Source organism: Eschrichtius robustus, chromosome 2 (genome assembly GCF_028021215.1).
Source record: "Eschrichtius robustus isolate mEscRob2 chromosome 2, mEscRob2.pri, whole genome shotgun sequence".
NCBI lineage: Eukaryota > Metazoa > Chordata > Mammalia > Artiodactyla > Eschrichtiidae > Eschrichtius > Eschrichtius robustus.
Genome location: NC_090825.1, coordinates 103,537,688 through 103,561,476, shown reverse-complemented (window position 1 = coordinate 103,561,476; position 23,789 = coordinate 103,537,688). Strand labels below are relative to the sequence as shown.

The window sequence follows — 23,789 nt, the reverse complement described above, 5'->3', positions numbered from 1 at the left end:
TTCTGAGTAACCAGCCGCTAAGACTCTACTTTTTGCCAAGCTGAGTATTCAGGAGCTAATCAACTGACCTGATGTTTCTGGACATCAGAATCATGATTGCAGTAATCATCTGAGTCCAACTCACTCAGATAAAGTCCCCTTAATATGCCTATGAAGTTGTTCCTTACAAATATCTTTTAAAGGGCAGCAAAACTTAGGAGCTGGGAAGAATTAATTTCATAATGTGAAATAAGCTAAACGTAGTTGACTCAACTTTTATCTTAGTCTATGGTACGTGGTTTTAGCGTTAATGTCAGTATTTCACCTGTAAAATGGTGAAATCCTTAGCCACCTATTGTTTAGGGGAAAATAAGCTTGTTTGTTGGCTGCCCCCTGATCCCTCTGGGTCCCATACTGACCCATGCCCAACAGTGATTCATGCTAGACTGTAGACTTTGTTGTACCAGGACTGGCATACTGATCGCAGAGAATTTGTCTTTTCCTTATTCACTTTAAAGTTAATTTTTAAAAGTCAAAGTTTTCACTAACTATATTAACAAACTCAGATTATCTCAGTTTATATTTGAAAAGCACCACGAAGATGTGGCATCAAATTTAGACAGGCTTAAATTTCCGTCAGTGTCGTTAAAGTATTGATAATAAAACTACAACAGACAAGAGGTTCATGGCAGACAAAGGTCCGTAAGTGTAATATTTCCTAATCCAAATCATCTAATAATTACCTAGAATTTTGAATAAGGATTGCATTCAAATTTTCATGCAAAAAGATATACAGAGGCTCATTTGTGCGTACCCAAAATATATTTGAGTTGATTATAACTCTTTCGTGCTACCAGAATAAAATATGAGCATTTAAATGGCCTACCTAACCATATAGGCCTGACAAAACAGTCCTCAGCCAGAACCAATCATTGTCGCAATACTCATGCACTGTGGACTCAGTCAAAGAAATGTGTATTCAGACTTGATGGCCTTTGTGTTTATTGGGACTTTTCTTCTCCTTCCTGCAGAGCTGACCGTAGCCCCCTTTGAAGTCTAGGGTAACCCTAAGATCAGAACAAATGCACTGGAGTGGGTTGGGAAGGAAAGGAGAAGACAGCTCATTAAGTGCTCCCATTTTTAGATCATTTTCAGTGGATGACAAGGATTGTTGAAAGACTTCTAGCTCTCCATTCATAGATTTAAAAGTTAACATTTTAAGATACCAACTTATTGTTAGAGTAACACGAATGCTAGTGTCCTGGAAAGGAACAAAAGGTTTTCCAGCAATAAAAACAATTAATATTGTATCACTGAACTAGGAAAATAGAAGTATTCAAAATGTGTTCAATATATCCCTTTCTCCTTTTTGAGATCTTTTATTTATGATCTTGAGCCCATGGTTGTGTGTTTTTTTTCACCATATACTTACCTCAAAATAGGGTGTTACACAGTTTTTTGTATTTTATTCATGTAAACAACATTTTTGAATGGCTCTGTGTGCCAGGTTTAGTACACTAGGAAGTTGAGATGTAGCAGTGTCTAAGACGGTTTACACTATGGTGGGAGAGACAGAGAACAAATAGGAAAATAAATGAGAATCTGAGATTGCACTCAGGGCGATGACAAAAAGAAGAGAAGGCGATAGGATGGACACAGAGCAGGAGTGAGCATTTACTTTACATAGAGTGTCCATGAAGGCCTCTCTGGGTGGGTACCATCTGGGCAGAGGCTGGAAGAAGCCAGCAAAGCAGAGGTCCAGGCACCAGGAACAGCAAGTGCAAAGGTCCTGAGGAAAGCACAAATTTAACTTGGTAATTATTAGTTTGTGTGCCTCCTTATCATATTACCAGCAAAGGTATTATGTCATCTGGGAAGTAGCCATTATGTGTTTATAATCAAATAAATAAGTGAAGATAAAAATAGTATCACCATTACTAATAGTTAACATCTTTTGCTCATAGTATACTCCAGAATCTATTCTAAATACTTTGCCTATATTACTTAATTTAATTCTCACAACAGCTTTACAAAGTAGATGAGAAAACTGAGATTCAAGGTGGGTGAATAAGTTGCCCCATGTTACACAACTGACGTATCAAACTGGCTGATCTGGAGTTTGAACCCAGGCTTTCGAAGTTAACGACCCCCGCAGTTAACCACCTGTTATGGACTGAGTTCTGTTCCTCCCAAACCTCATATGTTGAGCCTCTAACCCCCAGTATTTCAGAATCTAACTGTATTGGGAGATAGGGTCTTTAAAGAGGTGATTATGTTAAAATGAGGGAATTGGGTGGGCCTTAATCCAATATGACTGGTATCCCTATAAAAAGAAGAAATTTGGACACAGAAACACACAGAGGGAAGACCATGTGAAGATACAGGGAGCTGACAACCATCTACAAGCCAAGGAGAAAAGCCTCAGAAGAAACCAGTCCTGCTGATGCCTTGATCTCAGACTTCTTGAGAACTTCCAGAACTATAAGAAAAGAAATCTCTGGTATTTGTTACGGCAGCCCTAGCAAACTAATACGCCATCCTACGAGGCTAACAGAAAAGAGATGAAGAACATTCATTTAACAGCAATGTTATGAAAAGAAAAAAGAATTGGCTTGAGCCCAGGTCACTTATTTATGTATTTAGCTCTGCGGTATACAAGAATTTTAAAAAGAAGCATCGATAATGCTCTATTTCTTTATTGTCTGTAATCAAAATACGACGTTAATGATATAGGAGGACTGATGTAGACTTTTGTAAGTTGGGTGATTTGTGCTGCCTACACAGCTACCCTTTGTGCTGTTCCTCTGAGTGGTCATCTCATGAAGATGTAAAAGAGAACAAAAAACAACTCACAGTATAAGAATCGTCTCACTGTACGAAGACTCTCAATGTGTTCAAATTTTCAACTTAAAAGATTATGATGATTCTACATGTATGCTTGTGCCAGTTGTGATTTGTTGCTGCTCAGCTCCAAATTAAACCTTTTTGCCTGCTCTTTGAAAATGGATCTGGGTCCTTTAACTATGTTCCCTTTGCTCACAGGCGTGATATTAAGCTTGGTCAGTAGCGAGCACTGGAGAGGCATTGCAGGAGGAGAAGGGTTTTCCTCCTCGTTCAGGTGTCTTTGCTCCTCACGCTCCTGAGCGTGGACATTTTCTCCAGATGTTTTCTCAGCATCTGGCAACTGCAGCACAGGTGGATTCTTCAGGTCCGGTGCCTGCAGGGCACACTGCCCCCTCAGTGCCCAGCTCCTGCAGCACGGCTGGCTTTTCCAACACCTGACTCCTGACGTGCCCACGGATTCTCCAGTGCACGGTCCTTACAACCTCCTCCGACACCTGCCTCAGGTGGTTCTGCACTAGAGTGACTCCAGTGAGACACTTTCCTATGAACAGCTTTCCCTGGCCTCTGAGAGGGTGGATTTCCAGAAAATTCCACTAGCAACCTTTTCTTCCATCCAGTGAGTGAGCCATGGCTACGCCCTCTCCAACAAGTTATAGATCTGAGCTCTGGGGGCCTCTTCCTTGGTTTTTCTCTCTCAGCCATAGGGATAGTAACATATTATATTATATTCTGTTACATGTTTTATATTATATCATATCATATATTACTACATGCTATTCTATCTGCCATTCCTACAGTCTTTAGAGTTCTCTTTATTTCCTACTAGCCAATACTTCATTACTCCAATCCCCTCTTAAATTAATAGTTTTTTTGTTTTGTTTTGTTTTTTTAATTTTACGTATTTATTTATTTATTTATTTTTGGCTGTGTTGGGTCTTCGTCTCTGTGCGAGGGCTTTCTCTAGTTGCGGCGAGCGGGGGCCACTCTTCATCGCGGTGCGCGGGCCTCTCACTATCGCGGCCTCTCCTGTTGCGGAGCACAAGCTCCAGACGCGCAGGCTCAGTAATTGTGGCTCACGGACCCAGTTGCTCTGTGGCATGTGGGATCTTCCCAGACCAGGGTCCAAACCCGTGTCCCCTGCATTGGCAGGCAGACTCTCAACCACTGTGCCACCAGGGAAGCCCCAAATTAATAGTTTTTATATTAAACTTTCCCTGTTGAGATTCTTGGTGGATTCTCTCTCCTGATTGGACCCTGACTGATACAGTACTTAAGGTGTTGTTTGATGTTCCAAGTTAGATTATCATAAGAGCAAGAATCCAATTTTAACATCACTTTTTACTTCAAGGGCAATAAAAAGTCACCCTCCCTCTCACACTGGTAGTCCTGGAGAATATTAGCACAGGACCACGGGTTCCTTGCCTGGCTTGTTTTCTGTACTCTGCAGCACACGGTTGGTCGTCCATGGTGGACCACAGCTCACAGTGTTTATGAAGCTGATGTTCCAAAACACTGAGATGAAACCCCAGTCCTGATGGTTCACCCCATTTCTCCCACTTCCCACCCAGCCCAACTTCAAACCTCCCCCATCCCTGCCCCCGCCCCTAGGCAGGAGAGCCTTTTATTTCATCATTAAAACTTGAAAAGATTGTTATCTCCTGACTACATTCTTTTCTGTGATTACCTTGACTACACCAGGAAGGATTTTTTTTCTCTTCAATCCTAATTTATGGCCCCCATTCTTTGTTTATCATGAGTCCTTGCTTCATATTCTAGGACTATAAAATTATATATATATATATATATATATATATATATATATATATATATATATATATATATATATATATACACACACATACAGGCATACCTCAGAGATATTGTAGGTTTGGTTCCAGACCACAATAATAAAGCAAATATCACAATGAAGTAAGTCACACAAATTTTTTGCTTTCCCAATGCATATGAAGATTATGTTTACACTACACTGTAGTCTATTAAGTGTGCAATAGCAATATGTCTAAAAAAAAAAACAATATACATAGAATTACCAATATGTGACACAGAGACACAAAGTGAGCGAATGCTACTAGAAAAAATGGCACCAATAGACCTGCTCCACGCAGGGTTGCCACAAACCTTCAATTTGTTTAAAAAAAAAAAAAAGCAATATGCACAGTAAAACAAGGCATGCATGTATATGAGTCTTTCAGCTGCTCTCTTTTCCTGCTGATTTTATATTGGTCATCCTTCTCTAGTACTATTTTTTACATCTGTCTGCATTTTTAAATGCTCTTAAGCTAGAGCTGCTAACTTCCTTTCTTTCTTACTGCAGATGTTCACAACTGCAAATTGCTTTAAACATAAGTTTATTATCTGAATCTGAATCAGTCTGTTGGTAGTTCACTGTGATACCAGCACAAGGTTGATCTGAAAGTGCTGTGTCTCATTGCCAAAAGCCACTGGTTTCTACTACGTTTATATGACAATTTTGATGTGGAAAAGCTCAGAGCAGAAAAGGTGCATTTAAGCTATGTCCATCTGTACCTCACTTGATCAAGCTCCTGTTTATTGTCAGGAATTGGGTGTGTTTAATAGTGAATACATCGATCCCTTCCATCTTTCAGTATAAATTTATTCCACTGAGTCCAGGAAAAAAATGATATAAATTTTCATTAAAGAAAATGCTATATTATGACAGCACTAAATGAATCAACTACAATCACTTTTAAGAGGCTTGATTTATTTCCTGCAATTGGGAGGCACTATGTTGTAAAAATATTTTCACTAACAAGTATGAAATATTGCAATATATATTTTTATGCATACTGCATGTGGCTATATAATATGTTTCATTTTTGTGTGTATTTGCACACATATGCATATCTCTAGTAGGCCCTCCAGGTAATTTCTTGGTCACATTTACTTCTTTAATAAAAAAAGGAAAACAAATTGGCCAAGCAGCCCAGACGCACATCAAATTCATCATAGCTGAAGATAATATTTTCTTGAAGTGATTCATACTCTCACCTTCCTGCAGGAGTTTTCTCCACCCAGTGACAGAGTGACATCGTGAAATGTCACTGAAGTGAAGGCTATTTCGTTTAGCCTTGGGCAAACACAGAAGCTGAACTGTGGATATGCAGAGTTCCTTTCCCTTCTAGAAGCCGTGGGTTTTATGCACGTATAACTGGAGCTAAGCTGAATCCAGAGAGCTGCTGCATGATAAGAGCTTGGTTTGAAACACGTGCAACGGAATGACTTGAATAACAAAATCCCTGGGCAGAGTGTTTCTGAGCCAACTACATTTGCACTCTGCAAGGAGATCAGTGCTTCCTTCCCCTCATTGATTTTCCTCCATTGCAGTCAGGATTATGCACATTGTGAAGCTGTGTTCCCAGATTCATCCAATCTTATTTCCTAGTCAGCCCTAAGAAGGCATAGTGCTCAAATGTAAACTGGAGGCTATAAAAGTATAACTGGACCATATCTGTCGCTCCCTTCTGCATGAGAAACAGAAGCACGCTGATGTATTCCTAGTGTGATGCAAGGGCTGCCCAGGACAGGAGGAATTCTTTTTGTGTGCAGCTTCTAAATAAATGGCAGAGATGCCGAAGATAAATCTGAGATGCCTTGCATACCTTTGTGTAACTAACTCCCAAGATATTTTCAGATGTGCCAGAGCCTTCTTTCTGGAAGACTTGAAATGCAAAGTAAGCACGTAAAGAAATTTTTCTCTTCCTAAATTCACGGATTGACTATAGTCCTTCCGATTTTGAAATTGCCTTAACATTTATAATTGGAGAAGGTGGATGGTTAGAAGGCTGTAAATATCAAGGGTCTATGAAAAAACTGAGGGTCCTTTTCACTGTAAACAATCTAATGGTTGGTGGGTTTATTCTGCAGTTAACACAATTCTTATCTTCCTTAACTTCATGGAACTTAATGTAATTCAGTTTAGCACTGACAACCAACTAATATGAAAATACCCAAAAAAGGTGACCTCAGCTCTTCCCAAATTTTAGCATACTGTTAGTAAGGGGGAGAGGGGGAAAGCTGACACCCATATTAAATTTTCCTTTCCTCACTCCACTTTGAGGATAGGCAAGGTGTCACATTACAACGAGAACTTCAAGTTTGCTTTTGAAAAAATGATGGAAAATAAGCCATTTCCTCCCAAGCCTAGGTGAATGATTACACAGCTGCTTGCCTTTCAAACAGAATTTGCTCAGGATCTGGGCTTGCCTAGCTGCTCACTTCATTATTAGATGGTGCTGAGACAGCGGACTGTCTGTGTGTGCTGGTGAGCAGGGCGCCCCCTCACATACCCGCCCCAACGGCTGCTTCCTCTAGGGAAACCATGTCTGGGGGCAAAGGAAGGAGGGCTGGACACCAAATAGCTTTGGGTAGACCTACATCCAGGATCAACAGTTTCCACTTCCCAGACTTAACGTGTAAATTGACCTGGCAGATCTATCCTCCTAGCTAGGAAATACGAGCATGTTTCCAAGTTACCTAATCAGTGGGCATTTTCCTAGTAAAAGATTAACCAGTTCATCAGTTTTTCAGTGACTGAAAGTGAAAAGTGAGTTCTCTGTTCCAAACCCCCAGACTTAACCCACGAATCATCCTTCCTCCTCTGATTCATCACAAAGACTTTATAAAAATTAAATAAGTGCTGCTTTCAAATATAAATGTAAAAGAGACCAATTCAGTCTTACCCGCTAAAAACTGTCACCTCTTGGTCTGATTATGTATTTCTAAACGGCCACGTGCAAAATATGCATTTTACTTGCTGGCATTGGCTGTGAAGCATATTTTTCCATTTATTATTATTAACAAGTGTTAGTGATTTTCAGTTAACTGTGATGTGGCATTAATTACATTCATATTTAAATGCTATTATTCTAAGTATTATTTTTTATTATAGTAACTGATATGTCCCACATAGTAATTTTGAGATAGTTGAAACATATCGGAATTGTTTTCGTTGAGTGCAAAGGAACACATTTCCTGTGTTCCTACCCAGAGACCTTTTCTGTTGGAGTGTTCACTTTAATGAAGTCTTCTCAGAAAGTCGTGTTTTTATAACTGGTGCCATTGATTCAGTGATAGTAGTCTAAATAAACATCGTGAAGTAATTTGATAATGAATAAGTAGGAGGAGATACCATTGTTTAACCTCCAAACTATGCTAATAAGTAGGGTGATAGACTTGCTGGGCTGAATAATGGAACTGTTATTCTAGCCCAGTGGGACTGTCTCCAGGGCCTCCTGGGAGGATTTGCCCAACGAACTGTATGTTGTTCCTTAGTGCACTTCGAGTAGCCCCCAGGATCTAGTTACAGCACATTTACCAAAGGAAATCACAATTCGGAAGAAAACTGCATTCCCTACTCTTTCAAATAAGAAGCATCCGTCTATGTTACTTTCCCTTGACTTGTTTTACCCAGGTAAAACAGAAGACTAATCTGGAAAAATAATTGTTAATACAAAGAACTACAGCCTGGAGAGAATTTCATTCCTTTGAAATCTGCATTTTAAAGAGACCATTTTAATACGGTCAGGAAAAAAAGTCTATTTTCTTAATAAAGCCTGAACATGCTAATATATTATTACACACAGCATAAAGTTAAGGGTGTTTGGACAGTGGAAATGGAAAGCGTTTGTAGTTATTCAACCCTGAATACTTAGGACATTTCTTTTTTTTTTTTACAGCAACCATATTCAGTCAATAAAAGATCAAATGCTTTTGGTTACTGGACTGAAAAAAAATCAAATCCTCCGAACTTTTAGCACTTGATGTTCCCTGAGTACTTGCTCTCATCTATAGCTCATTAAATGAGTTGATTCACCACTGAGTCTATAAACTGAAACAAAAGCAAAGAGCCCTTATTTTTAAAGTAGATGGCACCAAACTGAAGCCCACTTAAATCTGGGTTGTTTGCACATTTTTCTTGCGCGTAGTAGGTATTCTGCAGAATAAGTACATGTCCATTCATCTGGCAATTTTTCCGTAACAACCTAAATAGGACTTTTCTGGGTAGGAGTGGAAAAACCATGATTATTGATTGATAACTGTTTGAGATTGAAGGGAGATCATGCAAAAGGTAAAGGAAACTAGATAAACTGAGTATTTTGTAATGGCATGACTTGCATTTACTTTACAGTTTTTATTGAATTTTATTTATCTCATTTCATGCAAAAATATAGGCACTATTCAAGGCATTTTATAAATATAGTAAACAAACAACTCTATGGAATGGATATTATCACTTATCCTTAAAGGGGATGAACTGGGCCACAAAACTTACAGAGCTAAGAAGCAACAGAGTTAGGACTTGAACCCAGGAAACATTAGCCTAGAGTTGATCCTCTTAACCAATATACTACACCACCTCTTGCCTCTTTCTTTAAGGATGCTAAGTGAGGAGATTTTTTTCTTCTTAAGGGATGTTAAATGAGGAGTCCCAAAGAATTTGAAATGGATTGACCAATATATATAATAGCCAAGACATTCACACTACCTATTTCTTCAATCTCCTTGTATTTATACGTCTTATTAGATGAGATGTAAATCTAAAATCCTGTGCTCTCTGGTGCAGATGAGTGTTGATTCATTCACTTCAAATTGAATTTCCACCTGAGAGGTAATACTGGTAATATTACTGATTCTCTATTTCAATCATTATTTTTCCTTTAATTTGTATCCTAAACCAAAAGTAAAGGTTTGCAACAATTTTGGGGTCTTAACCAAGCCAAGATGGTATTTTAATAACAGCTCTGCAGTACTCTCTAAACAATAGCAAAACAATCTTGAAAAAGAATAAAGTTGGAAGACTCACACTTCTTGATGTCAAACTTAACTACCAACCTGCAGCTATCAAGACAGTATGGAAATGGCATAAGGATAAGCATGTAGACCAATGGAACAGACTTGAGATATAGAAATAAACCCTCATAGTTAGTCAACTGATTTTCAACAAGGTATCAAGACAATTCACTAGGGAAAGAATGGTCTTTTCAAAACATGGTGCCAGGACAACTGGATATCCACATGCAAAAGAATGAAGTTGCACCCCTACCTCATAGTTCACACCACATACAGAAATTAACCCCAAATAGATGTAAGACTTAATATAAAGGCTAAACTATGAAACTCTTGGTTGAAAGCATAGATGTAAACCTTCATGACCTTGGATTAGTTGATTTTCTTAGATATGACAACAAGGCACAAGTAACAAAAGGAAAAAATAGATAATCTGGACATCATCAAAATTTTAAAAAAATTTTTTTTAATTATTAGCACCTTTTAATTATTATTATTTTTTTTTATTTTATTTTTTGGCTGTGTTGGGTCTTCGTTTCTGTGCAAGGGCTTCCTCTAGCTGCGGCAAGCGGGGGACACTCTTCATCGCGGTGCGCGGGCCTCTCACTATCGTGGTCTCTCTTGTTGCGGAGCACAGGCTCCAGACGCGCAGGCTCAGTAGTTGTGGCTCACGGGCCTAGTTGCTCCGTGGCATGTGGGATCTTCCCAGACCAGGGCTCGAACCCGTGTCCCCTGCATTAGCAGGCAGATTCTCAACCACTGCGCCACCAGGGAAGCCCCCAAAATTAAAAATTTTGTGTTTCAAGTGACAACATTAAGAAAGTGTAAAGACAGTTCACCAAATGGAAGAAGATATTTGCAAATCATATTTCTGATAAGGGGCTTATATCTAGAATATATAAGGAACTCTTACAGCTCAATAATAAGACAAATAATCCAATTAAAAGGAGCAAGGGATCTGAATAGACATTTCTCTGAAAAAGATATTCAAGTGGTCAATAAGCTCATGAAAAAAATACTTGACATGATTATCCATCAGAGAAATGCAAATCAAAACCACAATGATATACCATTTCACACTCATTAGGATGGCGAGAATTTTTTTTTAAATGTTGGCAAGGATGAGAAGAAACCAGAACTCTCATACAGTGCTGTTGGAAATGTAAAATGTTGCCACTGCTTTGGAAAACAGTCTAGCAGTTTCTCAAATGGTTAAGTATAAAGTTGCCATATGATCTAACAATTCTACTCCTAGGTATATACCTACAAGAATTTTTAAAAATGTCCACACAAAAACTGGTACATGAATGTTCATAGCAGCACTATTCATAATAGCAAAAAAAAACCAAAGTGGAAACAACCCAAATGTTCATCAACTGATGAATAAACACAGTGTGGTTTATCCTTACAGTGGAATATTGTTTGGCACACATACAAAAAAATGAAGTATTGATACATGCTGTAACATAGATGAAATTTAAAAACACTGTGTTAGGGACTTCGCAGGTGGTGCAGTGGAGGGGACACTGGAGGGGACACTGCCAATGGAGGGGACAAGGGTTCGAGCCCTGGTCCTGGAAGATCCCACATGCCGTGGAGCAAATAAGCCCGTGCACCACAACTACTGAGCCCACGTGCCACAACTACTGAAGGCCCATGCACCTAGAGCCCCTGCTTTGCAACAAAGAGAAGCCACTGCAATGAGCAGCCCGCGCACCACAACGAAGAGTAGCTCCCGCTCGCTGCAACTACAGAAAGCCCGCGCACAGCAACGAAGACCCAATGCAGGCAAAAATAAATAAATAAATAAATTTGTTTTTTTAAAAATCACTGTGTTAAGTCAAAGAAGCTAGTCACAAAGAACCATGTATGATTCCATTTACAAGAAATGTCCAGAATAGGCAAATTTATACAGCCAGTTGCGTGGTTGCCTTGGGCTGGAGGAAACAGGAAGAATGGGGGTGATGGCTAGGATAAATGGGATTTCTTTTAGGGGAAACGACAGTGTTCTAAATTTGTAATGATGGGTGCACAGCTCTGTGAATATACTAAAAGCCATTGAATTATGCACTTTAAGTGGGTGAATTATATAACATGTGAATTATATCTCAATAAAGCTGTTTTTTAAAATAGTAAACTATACAAATAAAATCCCTGCCTTCTTGGTACTTACTTTCCAATAGGGGTAATTCTATGTCAGGTGATGATAAGTGCTATAAAGAAAAATATGAAGTTACAGAGTGATAGGGCAAGGTCATGGTGAGATACCATTTTGTAAACGGCGGCCACTGAAGGCCTTTCTAATGAGCTGAGTTGAAGGATTCTGTACGGTACGTAGAACACTATAAGGACTTTGTGTTTTATTTTAGATGAGATGGGAAATCATTAGAGGGGTCAGAACAAAAACCTGACAGGACATGATTTCTGTTTAAAAGGGTCATGCCATCTGCTATGTTAAGAATAGGTTATAGGTGGGCAAGAGAAGCAACAGTGAGACCGATTAAGAAGCTATTTCAATAATCAAGGCAAAAATAATGGCGACTTGGATCAAAGTGGTAGTAGTAGAGGTGGTAAAAAGAGTTCAGAGATATTTGAGAGAGAAATAGAAAGAGAGAGAGAAAGAGATTTTGAAGATTGGGCTGGCATGGTTTTGGATGTGAGAGGAAAGAAGAGGAGTTAAGCATGACTCCAAAATTTTTTGCCCTGAACTCTCCAAAATATGGAGCACTCATTTACTGAGATGCTTCCTTTGATTGGGATGGGGGTGGAAGAGTGAAGGAAAAGATCAAATTGAAATGAAAAATTACAGCTAGACCATTAATTATGTCATAATCAAAGTGACTAATCAAAGGAAACCAATAAAAGTACACAGCACGCAAAGACAATTCTATTCCAAAAGAAAACTCAATGACTACAAGACTCTTAAAAATACCATCATATTAGAGCATTGAAATTCTTTAAATGTTTGTAATTCATGTTTTACAAATTACAAAAGTAATACATTTTTTAAATTCAAGCAATATGAAAACTATAAAACAAAATATTGAAGTCTCCCTCTCCCCCCAACAGGGTTAACCACCTTTAGTGTTTTGCTCTTGTTGAACTTTTTATGACCATATATTCAATTGTTACATGAGATATAAAGGGATATTTTACAATGCAAATAAAAATGTTTGGAATGTTGTAGTTTCACAAATGTAAGAAAAACAGGAGTGTATTTATAAATATTCAATTGTCACACAACTTGTTGGAAAATAACTATTTAATAGAATCAGGTTATGTAAAAATATAAAATATATAAGAAGATATTCCAGTGCTCAAGATCACATCATAAATTTAAATACAAATTATAGGGGTAAAGTTAATTTTTTTTTAATTCAGATAACTTTAAACTTAATGATAAATTCAGTTCTTCATACCATTTTCTGGTGAGTTATTGGTCTCTTTTTTTAACACACTATTTTTAGGAGCACTCCTAGGTTCATAGCAAAATTGAGTGGAAAGTACAGAGGGTTCCCATATACTGCCTGTGCACCCACATACACAACCTGTCCCATTATTGACAGCTCATACCAAAGTGGTACATTTGTTACAATTGGTTAACCTACACTGACACATTATTAGCACCCAAAGTCCATAGTTTACATTACTTTTCCTCCTTGGTTTTCTATATTCGTGGGTTTTAACAAATGTATTGACACATATCCACAATTACAGTATCATAAAGAATAGTTTCACTGCCTTAAAAATCCTCTGTGCTCTGCTTATTCATCTATCCCTCTCCCCTAATCCCTAGAAACCAGTGATCTTTTTACTGTCTCCATAATTTTGCCTTTTCCAGAATGTCATATTGTTAGACTCATACAGTGTATAGCCTTCTCAGATTGGTTTCTTTCACTTAGTAATATGCGTTTAAGTTTCTTCCATGTCTTTTCATGGCTTGATAGCTTATTTCTTTTGAACGGTGAGTAATATTCTATTGTCTGAATGTACCACAGTTTATTTATCCATTCACCTACTGGAGGATGTCTTGGTTGCTTCCAAGCTTTGGTAGTTTTGAATAAAGCTGCCCTAAACATCTGTGTGCAGGTTTCTGTGTAGACGTAATTTTTTAATCCATTTGGGGAAATACCAAGGAGTGCTATAGGGGAGGAAAGTTTTTCTCAACTCTCTTTGGGTCCTTAGGTGGGCCTAAAATTAAGTGTCATAAGACAGATTAACAGGAGAAAAGCTTACACATTTATTTAAGATAAAACTGTATGTGGCACAGGAACCTTCACAAGGAAATGAAGACCCCAAAGAAATGGTTAAACTTGAATGTTTGTATGCTAGTTTTGAGAAAGAATGGAAAGTCGTACGTAGAAAGAGTATGAGGCAAGTGTAGTAAACTGGGGAAATTTACATGGCCTGTTCCTTCAGATTCTTCTGTGTCCTTCCATCTTCAGTGATAATGATGTTCTTTTTTTCCCAGTATAGGGAGGGCACCTCTCATAGAAGGGTTTTATGACCTGCCTCGGGAAGATCAGAAAGTCCTTCCTACACTTGCCATTTCTCAAATTCCTTCTGCTTGAAATATTCAATATGCTGTATTTTGAGGTAGCATATACTGAATCCCATCAGAATTATTACTGGATTGTGTGGCAAGAGTATGTTTAGTTTTGTAAGAAACTGCCAAACTCTGTTATGGACTGAATGTATCCTCCCAAAATTCATACATTGAAACCCTATCCGTACCCCCTTCCCTAATGTGATGACATTGGCAGGGCCTTTGGGAGGTATTTAGGATTAGATGTCACGTAGATGGAACTCTCAGGAATGGAATTAGTGCTCTTATAAGAACCGTATAAGAGACAGCTTGCTTCCCCTCTCTGCTCTTTGCTATGTGAGGATATAATGAGAATCGGCATTTTGCAGCCCAGAAGAGGGTTCTCACCAGAACCTAATCATGCTGGCACCCTGATATTGGACTTCCAGCCTCCAGAACTCTGAGGAATAAATTTCTGTTGTTTATAAACCATCCAGTCTATGGTACTTTGTTATAGCAGCCCAAATTGACTAAGACACCATCTTTCAAAGTAGCTGTACAATTTTGCTTTCCCACCAGCAAAGAATGAAAGTTCCTGTTGCTCCCTATTCTCATCAACCTTTGCTGTTGTCAGTGTTTTGTATTTTGGCCATTCTAATAGGTATGTAGTGGATCCCATTGTTGTTTTAATTTGCAATTTCCTGATGACATATGTTGAACATCTTTTCATATGTTTATTTGCCATCTGTATATCTTGTTTGGTGAGGTGTTTGTTCAGGTCTTTTGCCCATTTTTTAATTGGGTTGTTCATTTTCTTATTTTGGAGTTTTAAGTGTTTTTTGAATTTTGAGGATAACAGTCATTTATTAGATATATCTTCTGCAAATATTTTCTCCCAGTCTCTGGCTTGTCTTCTCATTCTCTTAAGCCTCTTTATTTTTTAAGTTTAAGGAATTTGGTTCACTGAAGTGACAAACCAGTTGGAAAATTTTAAATTTCTACCATAAGATCCCATTTTCTCCCTTACATATTAATTAGAGTTTGCTATTCCCATTCTCCATCCATTCTCTGAACCTTATTCCTTAAATTGCCTAGAGTCATCTTATACTCACTTCTCTAAAAGTCTGGGTAACTAGATTTCCCACATAAGAACAGACCTCGTATATCTTGCCCTTTGAGCCTTGGATATCTGATGTAAACACAGAGGAAACCTCTTTACCATTATCCATCTTTATTCTCTGTTTCATTTTCTTGAACCAGCTTCCCATTTGCTTCAATCGTTCTCCTATTTCCCACAGAGCCATAAAATAAAAATGTACCTTAGTTTCACAACCGAAGGGGACAAAGAATTGAACGTGATTGTTTTCACATAGAATGCAGTGCTAGAGCCAGCAGCAAAGCAAATTCATTTCTCATTTGCGTAACCATTTTCCGGCATTAGCATCTTACTTACTAATAAATGATGTAAGGAAATGGTTGGAAGAAGGGCCTGCATAAGGACATTTATTTAGATTTTCAAGTAGTTTGAAAAATTGAAGCCTAAGTTTAAAGCTCAGGATCAAAGCTCTGTGTTTTTGAAAACGCATGTCTGCGGATCAAACATATAGAGTTACAAGAACTCCTGCTCATTTAGGGTGACCGTGGAAATCATAGAACAGTGGAAACCACTATTGTCCAGGAAACAATGTTGCCTTTGAAAACCTCATCTCCCAGAGACCTGTCTCTCTGAAATAGATGGAAAAAGCCTCCCTGGACATTGTCATGAAGCTTAAATGTCTCCTATGCTTAGCACAGGGGAGAAGACGTCATTGCAGTGAAAATGACTAAACCAGCCAAACCAGGTTGGTTCTCAGGTTTTAAGAGTAATCTTCTCATTTGACAGATATTTATATATCCCTATTCTGTGTAACTCAGTTCATACAGCAAGAAAGACATATTCAGATGAACACATAAAAGACACCAAGAGCTAAATGACACGAGAGGAACAAAAGTAATTTTGTGACTTAGATGGAACAAGTACTCTCCATTCAATAGACATGATCAGACAGGCTTTAAGGTGGAGATGTGACATGAACTGGGCCTTAACGAACATGAGGAGGACATTGGCAAGTGGAGACAGCAGGGAAGGGCAGTTTGGATAGAAGAGCATCTTGAGGAGAAGGTGTGGATGTAAAAGTCTGTATCCTCTGGTTCTGTTTGGGGAAAGAAGACCTGTTCAGTTTGATGGGAGCTTAAAACATGTATAAGGATATAAGGGAAAGGAGAAGACAGATGGAAAAGAGCATCAGGGCTATTTAGTATTAGTTCTCTTTTGTTGCGTAACGAATTACCCAAAACTTAGCAGCTTCAGGCAAAAAATAATTGTTACATCACAGTTTCTGTAGGTCAGGAATCCTGGTGCAGCTTAGCTGAGTAATTCAGGCTCAGAGTCTCTCATGAGGCTGCAATCACGGTGTCTATGAGTCTGGGCTGCAGTCACCTAAGGCTTGTCTGGGGCTGGAGTTTCTATTTCTCAATTCACATGGCTGTCAGCCAGAGGCCTCGGTCCGCCTCCGTGGGGACCTCGCCACATGGGAGCTGGATTCCCCTAGAGTAAGTAATGACAGACATAGGCAGAAAGAGAGGAAGACCGGATCAGAAGCTCTAGTGCCTTTTGTAACCTGATCTTGGAAACGACTACCATCACTTCCACCATATTCTATGGGTCTCTCAGCCCAACCCTCCTGCCATATAAGTGGGACTACACAGGGCTGTGGATATCAGAAAATGGGGATCATCCGGGGCCATTTTAAAGTCGGACTAGCACAACCACCAGTACAGTTGCCCAGATGGGGCCCTGGACATCTCTGAGGGGCTTCATTCATACTGTAAACAAGATGGAAGGGTTTTTGAGCAGTGGAGTGTATGAACAGATAAACAGAACTTTATGCCGCTCACAACGTACTTAGTGACATCTCAATTCATGCAGTAGATAAATGGCAGAATGCGTAAACGGCAGGGTGAACAGCTGGAAGGATACTGCACGTCCAGATGAGATCTCATAAAGCCTCAGCTGGGATGGAGGCGGTGGGAGGGGAAAGAAGGGTCAGATGCCCAAATCAACAGCACAAGACTCAATCAGCAGAACTTGGTACCTTTCTCCAAAGTAGTTCAAGCAGAGGGCTAATGGTGTCTAATGTGCTTGCTGTAGGCCCCTGAATGTGTGAAAGACACTAAATATTTAATATTTAGGTGGCTGACAAACAGAGAAACAATACCTTCATAAAGATCTATAGAAAAAGAACATAGTTTCAAGGACTAGCAGCTATGAAATCATTTCCTTTTTTGATTTCCTAAGAGGTCATCTAGTGTCATGAAAGCAAAGAAGGGAAAGAATAGAATACAACGTACTCTTTGCAATCTCGTTGCTCATCACCAGCACATTTCACTCCTCGTCTGCTCAGAAAAACAATAAGCCAGCACACCCCTGGGCCAGGGCCCAGAACTGACATTCACTCTAGCCCTTGGACATGAGTCAGACCAATTACAGGTTTTGAAGACACTGCAGGTTGTTTGAAAATATTAAGTAGGTCAAGTCATCCCATGAAACGTAGGCTGCCAACTTCTTTATTAGTAGGAAGACCATTTATTCAATTATTCATGTATTTGACATCTGTTTCTGGAGTTCAAGGCAGTCTGATGGAGATTTTGAGTCTTACCAAAATGAGTCAGAAGCCCTGTCCTCTGGGGACCAACAGTCTACAAGGGAGATAGACTCAAAAGGCTAACACAGGGCAGCAGTGTTACGTGCCATACAACACAAATTTCACAATAACTCAGTTTAAACAACCCATTGACATTTTTTTGGATCTCTCACTGGCAGCAAAGTTCAGGAATGGTGAAAAAAATGAAGTAAGACATTGCTGTCAGCTGGGAACCAGTTTTCCCAGGCCGGCATCCAACTGCCAAGCTGGCACATGACACTCTATGTAGTTTAGGTGTTCTGAAACCATGCTCCAAGAACTTGAAATATCATACCCCCTTTCTTATCATGTTCCGAAAAATTAGTTAAAATCACAGCAGCTCCTTGGATGAAGAAAGTGTTAAGACTATCTCAGCTGGGATCAGTGAAAGTCATCCACTAATCTAGAGGTAGGCAAAAATACCAAAGTATGCCAAGAGGCAGGCAGAAAGACCAAACATCACGAGGGACTTCAGAGGTCAGGGACGGGCCAATGCCACTCTGCAGGCTGCCTGAGCAGAGCTTTGGCGACCAGGCTGATGAGCATGGGCAGCTTCTCTCTGAATAAACTGAGCTGCAACAGGGCAGTCGAAGAGTAGAGGCACAGAGAGTGGAGAGGGTTGTGAGTAGGAAAATGATCACCTCCACAGAGACACAAGAAAGGGGTAGGGCTGAGTTCCTTCCATTCTGCAGGAACATGCCCTTGGCAGATTCTGAAGGTAGCTTATAAGATGGACAAGCTGAGGGTCCTAGTAAACATGCTGGTAGCCAGACCTAAATAGTGCTGTGGGGTATAGAAGAGTCAGGTTGGTTTCATCCATGGTTTCATGGATGACCAGAAGAGGCACAAAGGCACCAGCAGGACCACCTGTTCTGACTCAGTCTACATTGAAGGAAGAAATCACCACTACAACTAGGTGATGATTTCTTCCCTCCAGAATATTCCCTCCCCCCCCCACCGCCATGAACATTCCCAAAGCATCTTGAGTTTACCTGTCTCACAGCACAGGGTTATCATTGCCTGCTTACCTGTATGTGCCCCTGCCTAGATTATAATCTCCTTGAAGTAACCACTATTTCTCTATTTTCATTACCCAGCACAGTGCTGAGAATATAGGTATCATCAAATATTTGCTAAATGAGACAGTAATTAGTTGATTTACTGTTGGGTTTTGTTGGAGTGTAAGATATAGGAGTGTGAGTAACAGGACATGAGATTGGGAAGACAGAGGGAGCCTGTAGTGAATATTTTGCCTTTACCCGGAATCTAACCCCCACTCCTTTTCTTCTGAGGAATTCCCAGTTTCCTCTATGGAATCCACCATTTTTGAATCATGGAAGGAGGCAGATCCACCTACCATTAAAGATGGCCAATTGCCAACTGTTCTTTCCCAGCCTGCATTGCAGCTAGGGCATGGGCCTGTGACCTAAGTTCCACCCACCCCCCGATTTTTGAATAGGGAGTTTGTAATGTAAGTAGCAGGGAGAGGAAAAAATCCACGGTGGCATTGGTGACAGCTGCAGAATTTCGTGCTTGGGGCAGCAGTAGGATGATGGCTGCAGCAGAAGCCAGTGCCCATGGCAACAACATGAGTGGTGGGAACTGCCTCTTCCAGCTTTTGGTAGCGGCAGCAGTGATGTCTTCATCCAAACAGTTCCTTGGCATGATTTTGAGAATAAGCTCTGGCAGCATAAACTTCTGAGCCTGGTTCTCCAGCCCTCCAAGCAATTCTGTGAGCTGCCCAGTATCCTTTTTAAGAAATTCCTTTCTTGGTTAAATCAACCAGAGTCGGTTCCTGTAACTTACAACTTGGAGCCCTGACTGATAGAGAACTAAATCCTGGGGGACCGGGTTAGAACTTTCCAATATTATCTGCAGGCAGCAGGGAACCATTTACAAGTTTTAAGGGGATTGTAGCAATCACAGAAGTGCTCTAAGAAGATCAAACTGTCAGCAGCAAGTAGCAGAAACTGGAGAAAGAAAAGTCTGGAAGGGGAGGCCAGGTAGGAAGCTTTGCACCTATACAGGTGAGAAGTAATGCAGTAATGAGGGACTGAACTAGGAGATTTGTTAACTGCTCAGATGGTAGGCCAACAGAAATAAGTCTGCTTCTGATTCCCTTCCTGGTTTTTCACAGAGACTTTAGTAAAGGAAAAAATGTGCTTCAATGGAAAATGCATTCTTTAGAGCACACCTTTCCAGGTTATCTGATTCTAGTCTTTCATTGTCTTTGAGCTTTTACAACTCTGTAATTTGTAGACAACTGATAGCAATGCAAAATAATTCTCGTCTGCAGATGTATAAATTCTGCCTAGTGGAAGTCCAACTGACTTTCTTCCCCACATGGAAGAGGCCAGTTTTGCCTCCATTTGCGTGTTTATGTCAACATTTCTGATCTAAAAATGTAAACTTAAAAAAAATTTCTCCCTTGAACTGGTTCAAACAGCTCACTAGTTTCCTCATTAATGAAGTAAATAAAATCTTTAACTTGTGTTCCTATTTATATAAGACTAAAATTTAATCTTTTTGTTACCAATTTTAACAGGCTTCATTTCTTTTTTTGTAAATGGAGTCTTGAAACCAAAGCTCCAAATGTAGGTAAATGACTGTTTCTATTATCCTAGGTTGGTGCTTAACACTAGAGGTAAATATCTAGTGAATGATAGAATTTACTTTAAAAGGGCCACTTGCCAAGTGCAAAGGCCAATATTTTGAAAGTTAAGTACAAATAAAATAACAAAGGCCTTGTGCAATCTCTGCCTTCCAGAGAACCCTTCTTGCAGAAAAAGCAACATCATGTCAGGTGAAAAAGAATCCCAGTTGCTTCCATTTTATCAGGAGTTACCACAAAAAAATGGATATCTACTTTTTAAGAAATGGAAATTGGCAAATATTTCTTGTTGACAGAGCTGGCCTATTCAGATGTAAACTATTTGTTACCCATGACCTAAGTGCATAGAAATCCAGTAGAAGTGGATAAGGGGTTAAAACCACTGTAGATAGATATCAGTATAAATGGATGGCTGTTTACAGTGCCAATCTTACGGCTGCATGCCAAATCCCTTTCAGTGAACTCCAAGAAAATGACCCAATTCTATGGTTATCTTAGAATTTTGTTGTATGGAATATTACTTAAAATAAGTGGGCCATCGGCTGAAAGTAAGAAATCTTTGAATATATTTCATTGGAATGGAATTTGATTTGTACTACAATCATAAAATGCAGTCTAGTAGAGCAAGATACCCTTCTATGGGTTCATGAATACTGATCTATTTTTTACATAGATCTATCTCAGAAGCTAACATTCAGAAAAGTGCTCGCGCAATATGTCACAATATGTTGTTTAACAAAAATATAGAAAAAAAGTCATATCTGCCACAAATGAAAAGTGTCATTAATGCGTCAGCTGCAAGTTGTTCACAGGCTTCTGACTTGGTAGTTGGCTGAAGAGAACCACTTACTTAAGCAATTCCTCACGATTAGATTCTGCTTGTTGCTTTTGGCTCCAGCGCAAAGCTGCTTTCAAAAGCAGGTGACAAAATGAATCCTATAAAGGCTCAAGTCTACGGCCTTATTTCAGGTCATTTGTAACTTCACAGATTGTTGGTAAAAAATGTAAGAGCATTAATAGGCTGGTGTAGTTTTCTTAACCCAGCTGAATAGGTTGGTTCTCAGAAAGACCCTTGCCATCCTTAAAGCCAAACTGCCTGGGTGCAAATCATGGCTCGACCATCTCCTAGCTGTTTGACCCTGAGCAAATTACTTAGAGCTCGCCATGTCTTGGTTACTCATCAGTAAATCCTAGAGTCCTTGTGAGTTGTGAATATGTAAAGTGCTCAGAATGAAGTGTGGTCTATAGAAACGCTGTATAACAGTTGGCTGATATTATTAAGATTTATTTAGTGGTTGAGAGAGCATTCCTAAAAACTACAATGGTTCTAGCTGCTTTCCAGCATGTGGAAGAGAGGGAGCATTCCTCAATGTTGCCAACAGCTGGAGAAGACCAAGATGATCGACTACTCGCTTCTCTATTCTCGTATTTCCTCTCTCCCCTCCACATTTCCCACATTTCTGGGAAAAGCGCCCAATGGTGAGAACGATTTGTTTGTAGGAGCCTCCCACGAGATGTCCAAGGGATGGTACCTGGTCAGAATCCCATTCTTCAAGGGAAATGCCCTGACTCTTCCTCAGCTCAGTGGGAATGATCAAATTTTCTTTTGATCATTTTTCTGGGAATTTCAGCGAATCTCACCCCAGATTGTAAGCATAATAAATGTGGATACCGCCTTCTTTTATCTCTCTTGCAAAGTAGTTAAGGGGTGTGAGAGTGGTTCTTACATTTTCAGGCTTGTCTTCCAAAGTCGGTCCTAAAAGAGGTAGACAGCCTTCCTGCTCCAGGAACAGAACAGGCTGTGCTCTGTTGGCATGCTGCTAAGAGGGTTAGCATTCCACTGATAACCCCACAAGTGCTCTCTGTAGGGAAATGGGCAGTGCCTCATGGAGTCCATCACCCCAAACAGGAGGGTCTGGGGAGGCTTGGGGAGCATTCATCCAGAGCATGAATGGATCATATCACTTTTATATAGCTTGCCACACAAGCTTTGTTTAACATTCAAGTAAAATTACAGGAATCGGGGGCAGGGGGAGAGAGAGAAAGAAACTTAAGTAAGCTATGGTGAGGACAGCCTAAAGGTCAAAATTGTAATGTTAAATAAATCTTACAAGATTTTATAAACCCTAATTTATTGTCTATGTGCAACTGACATTTTAGCTCTTGGTTTAATACCAGACACTTCAAAGTATTCTTGTAGAAGAATGGTTGATATCCCTCTTACACAGTATAATTGGAATTCTGCATGTTAGAACATTTGGTTTCTGAAAGATTTTTGTAAATGTTAATAGCTGTCTTTTAAAATGGTGTAAGTGTGAAATGCTATGAAAAGCAAAGGTTTAAATGTCACTCTGTCTATAATTTTCATATTGTAAAAACTAAATAAGTTTTTAAAAATGGAAAACCTAAAAGCCTGCTATGAGTTTGAAGGCATCAACGCATTCATTCTTCCTTTTTGACAGGGATATGACATTTAGCCAAATGAGCCAATTTTAGAATTAAAGGTAACCTGTTTTTTCTAAAATTTACTATTGAACATTTAGACTAAACTGAAAAGCAGTTATATTTACAGAGTTCCCCACTTCTTTTCCCATATTGCATGAGATTATGGCTAAAGATCTGTCTTTAAAGCATGTACCTGATGAGACACCCCGGTCCGTGTGGTCGTTGCCATCTGCGTTTTTGTTCTCGACACCAGGCAGTCTGGCTGAGGCTTTCAAGGTAGTGGTAAAGCCAGGTCACTTCTCCCCAGGGTGACCAAATGATTGGGCCATTACGAAAATTGAAAATCTCCCCACTCCCTTTTTTCCCTTCTTTTCTTTTTCTCTCTAGTTCGCTTTCTCTTCCTTTTAAATATTTACTGAGCAGGAGAGAAAAATGTTCATTTTGCTCCCTTAACTCTACTTGGGAATCCGAATTCTAAATCACCTCCAGAGCTGCAGCCTAAGTGTGCAGTTCAAGACTGAGCAGCGTATTAAAAAAAAAAAACTTAATAAGCCTGGTTCACTCAGAGTAAGGTCTGGAATTACTGCTCAGAACCCATTTTTGCCTACATACTGTTTAATGCACTAGGATAGTTGTAAAGAGTCGTGTTGGTTATGCGGGTGCCGCTGGAAATTTGTTGCTCTTCGTAAAGTACCAAAAGTTGCAGACAGACAATTAATAAAAACGGAAATGAGATGACATTTATGAATTTTCCTATAAAATATCACACTCGTTACTGCGTTTCAGTATGTTTTTCTTATTAGAAGAGAAAGGAGCCCAGTTACAGCTCAAACAC

General features: G+C 39.5%; 1 pseudogene; it reads right to left on the bottom strand.

The window, feature by feature from the left end:
* The window catches only part of LOC137758909 (small ribosomal subunit protein eS6-like), a 110,353-nt pseudogene that overhangs the window by 32,055 nt on the left and 54,509 nt on the right, over window positions 1–23,789 (bottom strand).